This window comes from Opisthorchis viverrini (genome assembly GCF_000715545.1).
Source record: "Opisthorchis viverrini unplaced genomic scaffold opera_v5_22, whole genome shotgun sequence".
Taxonomy (NCBI): Eukaryota; Metazoa; Platyhelminthes; class Trematoda; order Opisthorchiida; family Opisthorchiidae; genus Opisthorchis; species Opisthorchis viverrini.
Genome location: NW_008751678.1, coordinates 1,729,676 through 1,737,680, shown reverse-complemented (window position 1 = coordinate 1,737,680; position 8,005 = coordinate 1,729,676).

Here is an 8,005-nt window from a genome sequence, read left to right as displayed (position 1 = left end):
CAAAAGGTTGGGAAATAACCTATTATTGCCAGATCATCGGGTGTTCCCCACTGTTTGTGACAATGTCCTCTTTTTGTGCAATCCGCACCCCCACAAATCTCTCAGTCATGCTCCATTCTGACTGTAAAAGTATGATCATGCCAGACGGGATGCCACCCACAAGTTGGGAATAAACATTATTATTATTATTAATCAAAGCATCAATGCTGTCCTGCGTTACAATTTGGTGTACTACAAATGCAACAGGCGGCCCTTAAGACAAATGAAAAGTTGAGGAATCCGGCGTAGCAAGTAATCTGAGAGCGATTTCTAATAAAAGGCAATACGGGAAACACGTCATGTTCAGTGCGTCTTTGTTTGAGGACGCAGACGAGCCATTGCGGTCACGTATTATCAGCTTGGGCGCAGCCATAATATTTTCTGTTTTCGCACGTTTGGCTTCCGTTGAATCAACGGCTAACCGAAGAGGAGTTGGGCACCTGCAGGGCCCAGCTGAAGCACGGAAAGGCAGTGTACGGCCGGTGACCTCGGCAAGTTGCCTACCACTCAGGACATACACTTAGCAACGCTAATGTCGGCAACCTCTGTTGTTTCATTGATGTACGGTTAGGTGTTTTCCTGACAGATGGCAATTTCGAACATGGCAAAACTTCAGGAGACCTGATGTGTTTTTGTGGTGCGGTTACATAGCCACATGTTTTTCCAGATGGCAGCATATAGCGCTGTTTCATGAACAACTTGGTGGCACAAATGCAGAGAGCGGGACTAGTGTTAGGCGTCGACGTAATTCTGTGCCGCATATATCTTCCGTCTGTTTCAGCACGTCAACAGTTCAGTGAATACTGCGCAACAATAGGGCAATAAGCCTACCGGTACGACTCATACGCTGTTCAAACAACCAACAAAGTTAGACTTTTCATGTCGTACAATTTTTTGTCTCCGTGTTTTGCCCGGTGGGGATGAATGCGTGCGTTTGCCAGCCGATTATTCACCGTTGACCCCCAACCGCATGCTAGTCGCCTGCGTCAGCTAGGTTCGTTCATTTGCCCGCCATTGTCGACGACATGGTCATCCTGGCATATTTTGCAATGGTGAACTCTGCTGTTCATCAGCAAATTTGTGTAGGTAATCAACATGTGCAAGCCTGAACTTTTTAAACCTCGAACGATTTGCCCGACAAGAATGAATGCATCTTCTGAGATGACAGCTCGGAATAACAATTATCGAGGCCTCCGAAATCGATTCGGTATTACCCAGGCAAGCAGGTGTGAATAACAAGAGCCATGCAGTTTCCTGAAAGCTCAAAGAAATGTTTAAGATGCAGAACAATCTGCAACTTGTGAGGGATCCACGGTTCGCGACATTTCCATACCCGATCATGCCTCAAATGACGTGTGTCCCGCAAGTTTAGAAATTAACATAGTATTATGACTGAAGCATCCTTGGTAATTCTTGATGGAATCCGTATTTAAAATCCTATTCGGCCGCGACTGGCGTCTCCAATTAGTGATGGCAATGCAGCGACAACGCACACTGAAGTTAACTCGCACAGTAAAGCAAAATTAAATCATGCCTGGAAACTCGGCGTGAAGGAGCCTTAGCTACCTATGATTGCGACCAAGCATCAAGTGCTTATATTGTTGGGTGCTATCTTAATAAGTTTACCTGAGCATCTGGCTTTATGTGCATCCCATAAAAATACGCACAACTAATTAATAATAGTGATAATAATACTTTTTGTCTATTAGGGATAGCCAACTGTTTGTGACATGCAGGGATAAGGAAGTGTAGAAAAATATGAGGGGTGGGATCATACTGTAATGGTAGGTGATCCACGTATTGTGCAGTCGCGGCATGTGAGTCTATGCTTCGTGGAAGTAACTGCACCCCGGGCGTTGCACCACTCGCCAGTGGCCCATTGCCATTGAATATGATGGGGCGTTTTCACACTGCTGTAGTTGGCGTTTTGGATTCATATAGGGATTTCCAGCGAAATTGGCTATAGCCAAGACAAGCCTGATGCCGGCAGCGCGGGAAGCCGGCAGTGGCCCTTTTTTGCTTGTGTATGGAACCCCTTCGCTGCTATCAAGGGCGGGCATGATTATTTATGTGTGAATTCAACCACTGCTTAAGGTTATTATCATATGCGTATGGTGGCGGACTAACTGCAGTCTTGTTTTCGGCTAGCATTTTGCTGAACTTCAGCATCCAGATAATTTATCTGGCCGCTGAGAACCCTGGATCAGCGAGGTGGCCTAATCAAGTCGAGCAGGCAAACAACAGGTACCCACTTAGTGAGCTAGATCAGTGAGGGGGCACTGGAGACACGCGAGTTGCAGAGTAGTAGAGTAAACAAACAGTGGCATAGACGATGTCGCGTAAACCTACGGGACTTTACCAAGGCGTTATGCGTCATTCCATTGTGTGCGTTTGAGGTGGGTAAGAAGAGCCAAGAGGAATTTATTACTGTGGTGTTGGTTCATATGGGCGACTGTGCGTTAACATACAGGTTGGTGAAGAAAAAGGAATTTCAGGCTTTCTCGAGAAGGTCGGAGGGAAAATAAAACGGTACAGCTTCACCAGAAAAACGTGTCCAGGATGCGATGCCACGAGGTGGAATCTCAAATAATTTGCAGCAGGAATAAACGAGAACAAAAGGCGATGCAAAACTTTGAGTTTTTGACCCAAAATGTGGAGATGATTTGGGTGTGAGGAAGTGCCAGGTGAAGCGACAATAGCATCAGAAGGAAGACTGTAATCTACGGACTGGGTAAGGCAACCAAAATAGCTGCCCTTCAAAGGACGTTTCACGGATTCACGGATTGATAAACAGGATCGAGGCTTTTGCACAAGTTTCCCGGGTCGCTTTTGTTGTTGTCGGTCAGTGGCTGTCGTTCACCTGGAAGGCACAAGTGAAATAAGGGTGTAGCACTGCTCTTTATGTTCTCAGTGTGGGGCAGTATGCTTGCCAGCGCGAAGATTCGCATACATAAATGTCTAATAGTGCTTTTAACTGGGTTCTTGAAGGAGCGTGGACAACCGTCGGAGGAAGGTCATTCCACGCAGCTGCTACCCGAAATGAGAAAAAATTTGTCTAATACGTCGGAATGACGTCCGATTTCGTCATGTGCCGGAGAAAGGTCAAATAAGGACACAGAATGTTCACACCCACTCCATGGCCAAGGCATCCCGTACACAAGCGCACAGACGGCCATCTACGATCAATGGAGACAAAGGAACAACCGCCCGAGGACCAGTGTGGATGTGTGGGAGACACACTGGTTGGTTGACAGCGGATCGACCGTCAAATACGGTGACAAGTGAATCATATATATAGAAGTTTGTAATTACGTTAATACACAGTTCCTTCAGGTCGTCTTCTTGTCTTCTGACTATAACCCAGTAGCGTCAGGGCAGGTGAAGAGATACAACAGAACTTTGATGAAGACCGGTGCTGGAGAAGAGTAGGTCGAGCCTATTCTCTCTCGGAATGATCTGCCTGATAGGAACGCCTTGATCCAGGGAAGGATTTTACTTTAAATCCCGTAAGACTCGAGTTTGTGGAGCAGCGGGACGTGTGGGACCCTATCAAATGCTTCTGAGAAGTCGAAAAATATGGCATCCGATATGATGCCTTTGTCCTTGGCTTGGGTTTAGCTGTCCATAAAAACGAGCATGTTTGTCACGCAAGAACGGTTTGGGAGCAACCAGTGTTTAGCTGGAGATATCAGATTGCTGGAAGTAAGGTGCCCTAAGATAGCTCGCTTCAGAATGCATTCCATCACCTTGCGCTGCGCGCTAATGAGTTTTATAAGCCCGTAGCTGCCAGGTGATAGTTGGTCACCAGTTTTGTAGATTGGCGAGACAATCGCTTTCTTCCAAGCAGAGGGAAGGCAGCCTTCGTCATGCGGCCACACTTTAGTACGCGATTTTTGTAGGCCGGAATACCGTCAACGTTCATTTGAATGTCGAGATTTGTAGCCTACTGTTAATCTCACGGAGATGTTGCTGCGAACCTTCTATCAACCCAGGGTGAATGTACATCCCACCGGCTCTCTGTCGCACGCAGCAACGACGTGGAATTTTCATTACGGTCCATGAATCCTTTGGAAGAGACGGAAAAATGTATCTGAGTTCGTCTAACACAACGGTTAACCCGGATAATGGTAGATTCAGCCTTCGCCCCATTCGACGAATTCCATCACCTTGCGCTGCGCGCTAATGAGTTTTATAAGCCCGTAGCTGCCAGGTGATAGTTGGTCACCAGTTTTGTAGATTGGCGAGACAATCGCTTTCTTCCAAGCAGAGGGAAGGCAGCCTTCGTCATGCGGCCACACTTTAGTACGCGATTTTTGTAGGCCGGAATACCGTCAACGTTCATTTGAATGTCGAGATTTGTAGCCTACTGTTAATCTCACGGAGATGTTGCTGCGAACCTTCTATCAACCCAGGGTGAATGTACATCCCACCGGCTCTCGGTCGCACGCAGCAACGACGTGGAATTTTCATTACGGTCCATGAATCCTTTGGAAGAGACGGAAAAATGTATCTGAGTTCGTCTAACACAACGGTTAACCCGGATAATGGTAGATTCAGCCTTCGCCCCATTCGACGAATTGCCGTTAAAATACTTCTACCTGGTTGTGAATGGTTTAAAACGTATACTGATGAAAGGCACCATGCGTGTAACCAGAACATACGGGCCTTCAACGACCTGCAGCGGGCTACCCTCCGGCAAAAAGCAGGAACCGAAAGGTTCTCCAGGAACCGCAGTGGTCAATGCTTTCTGGTTTCAAAGTCCTGATAACAGGGATCGGGGAAACCGAAAATCGGCGAACATCGTGGTAACTCACAGCCTAATTTATCCCCTGGCAAGGTCGAATGCGGCACATCTATAACCTATCATCTGATTACTCATGAATCTTACCCTCATATAGTCGACTAAAGGCATTATGGAAGCATTCATCAGTCGAGCAACGAAAAGAGCTACTTGCCGCAAACGCCTGTCGTACTTTTCTATATAGCGTTGTTCTTGAACAGCCCTTACGAGCAACACAAACGAAGTTCGGGCGCACTGACGAGTACTTGAAATGAAAAATCTTTTTTCAGTTTCGTTCACGTAAACACACCAGTAATAAAGCATGCGAAAGCACAACAAAACTCACTCTCAGCCGCACGTGAGGACAAGCAGAACGCAGAGCTTCTTGCGAGCAATGGCCCCGCACACTAAAACAAAACCACTTAAATCGGTCAACAGTTTGCATTTCGTAGGCACCCGGAAATGCAGTGTATTATGTTTTTTTTATTGCTGTAGGACAAATAAAGAAGCTTTGATGCCCATTAAACGTTTCAATCTTCCGCGACTCAAAAGCCAAAAAGCAGTGCAGATGTTCTGCACAGATTCCGCACGGGCTCTGTACCCAGGAGCGGACGCGTGCTAACTGGGTAATGTTTTGGCCTGTGGTGGAGCAGTGACGTTACGCTCAGTAAGATGTATCAAAAGGCGCTGTAGTTTCATCCAACATTGAAAATAGCTGGAAAATGTGGTTCATCGGTGTCCATATAGTGACTGGAGAATTTTCTACGATTTGGGCCAGTAGTGGCGAATTAAGATGCTCGATACGATTGGGCCTGTTCTTGACCAATCACAGCATGGCTTCTCCTGGTCCGTAGTCAGCTCACGGCGAATCGACACGGTATGTGGTCCTTTTTAATGACTGGTCTTTGGATGCAAAACCTCAAGCTGACAGGTTAATTCATCACTTCGGTGGGCAACTTCCACTATCGGAGGAGTCGCATGAGTCCAGGTAAACTGATAGAAGGTATTCATGGAACGGTGAATCCCTCAGGTTAAGTGCGCAAGTCATCAGACTCGTCTTAGCAGTTAAGGTCTGGTAACCGAATATTTACAGGTAGCTGGACAGATACCTTCTGAACGCTTGTGGAGACGGTTCAATAACCAGGGCGACACGGTGTCATCATTTGTGGTTGACGCAGAGCACTCAAAGAGCGGAAAACAAGGATACGACAAAAATATATTGAAAGTACAAAAACGTATATCATTTGCAATCAACTCGCTTCAGTTCAATGAATTCAGGTCCAGTGTGACCACCTAAGCCACTTGATTTGATGAAGCGACAAAACATAAGTATAAGCATGCGATGTATCTAGTCTATTACTGCCAACTGACTTGTCCAAGTGTAAAAACAGAACTTACTACCAGGTGATCCGGGCGCCTCTTCTACGTCAGTCGGTGCCGCGTGTTACCGAACCATTTCTGGTTTCCGCTCCTTAATTCCCGTCGCGCGAGGCTTTTGAAAACTGGGTGTTTGGCGATGAAGGATGTCCCCTCTAAATCCTTGTCTCTAAATGCCTCCCGTGAACCCCCACGCGTCTATGGCTAGCTTTTCTCTGAGTTAACCACATCCAGTGTTGTCACGCAGGACTGTCTTCTGTTGCCTTTCTTTTGCTTCGCGGTCGATGTTTGAAATTTCTTTACTTACCGCACACTTCGAGTATCAAACATCTGGGCCATTCGCCCACGGACAGAGTACGGCTATAATAACATGTTCTCCTTGATTCAGACCCTTGAGAAATGTAGGCTATTCTAAATAGCTTAAATGATTCTGTTGCACACATCGGTGTGTAATTTGTGCCTGTAAAGTGTAAAGTGCTGCTGCAAGGTTGTGTGGCGTCGAACCCAAACTTCATTTGCAGGTGAATCGAACTATGTGTTATTGAGTCTTTGCAGTTGCGTGAGTCCTGGTGAGATGGTGAAAGACAAAATCACTTATCAAAATGGGAGCAAAAGGCCGGAGCAGCGTTTTATAGTCCCTGAAATTTATGGCGCCGACGTGACTTGACTGGCAAGAATACGATGTCGCGTTGCAAAAAAAACAGTCCAGCTGTAGCACCCTTTCGGTGATTAGTTGCCAAGCCTCCAGGAGCAAGCTCGAGGGCTGGGATACTGCCAGGTTGCTCAAGCTTAGACAGGGCGCCCAAGGAATTTAGTCGAAGCAGAACACCAAGACTCGCCACAATCTTTGAACAGTGCCAGTGGAAGCTCTTCTGGCCCAGTGGCTGGGTGCCATTTCTTCATAAATCTAGGGGGATCTGAATATGTCAAACCGTCACACAGTTTGAACGAGTCGAGCGAAGGTAGGCATAGAATCAGATGGCCAAATAAAATTTGGAATCACAGCTTTCTATGATTCCTATCCTGGCTTTCATGGCACAGGTTTCCAACATCATCACTGAGCGTATTTGATAGACAGATCTGGTCTAATTGAAGTGGCTCCTGTAAATTCCTGACTGCATTAATCTTGAACTTCCTAATTCAGCCACATTCTAATGTCCACATAAAAACTTTGATGGGTTCACGTCTGCCTAACACTTAATCTTTGATCCCAATAAGACACATCGTCTCGCACCACAGCGAAAGTAACTAGTGGTTTCTGTCTATGAGCTCGGAAACACTACAGGCAGTTTCCAGTGTCGTGCATGATTGTGTTTATCTTTTCCGAGTAACGATCACTGTCCTCCATGTAGCTTTTGTGCATGGCTTTGGTGTGCTCGTTTGAATTGCAATTCTCCAAGGCTTCCTTACACCATATGGAGGGTCCATCTCTTAGGTTTTCCCGGAGGAGAGGTTAATGAAAATGGACACCGAGAACATGATCTGGATCGACGTTTATAGTCGTAGTGGTGGGCAATAACTATCGGTACCTCAGCTCTAACATATATCGCCCGTATGGCTTTGTGATTTTTTGAGGTTATGGCCTTGGCTCCGGGATACGTTACCAGCATGCACAGAAGTCATTGGGCTGCTCGAGTGTATTGACGAGCCAAGTCATCATCAACATCATTGTTAGCTGTAAGAACCGGGTACTGGTCGTCCAATGGTTTTAGCTGCCCCAGTTTCGTTCACCGATGATTGAGGGGGGGGGGTAGGTAGCTGCGCATTGCACGCGCGAGCTGGTACATTGGTGCATAAATCCAGCACTGT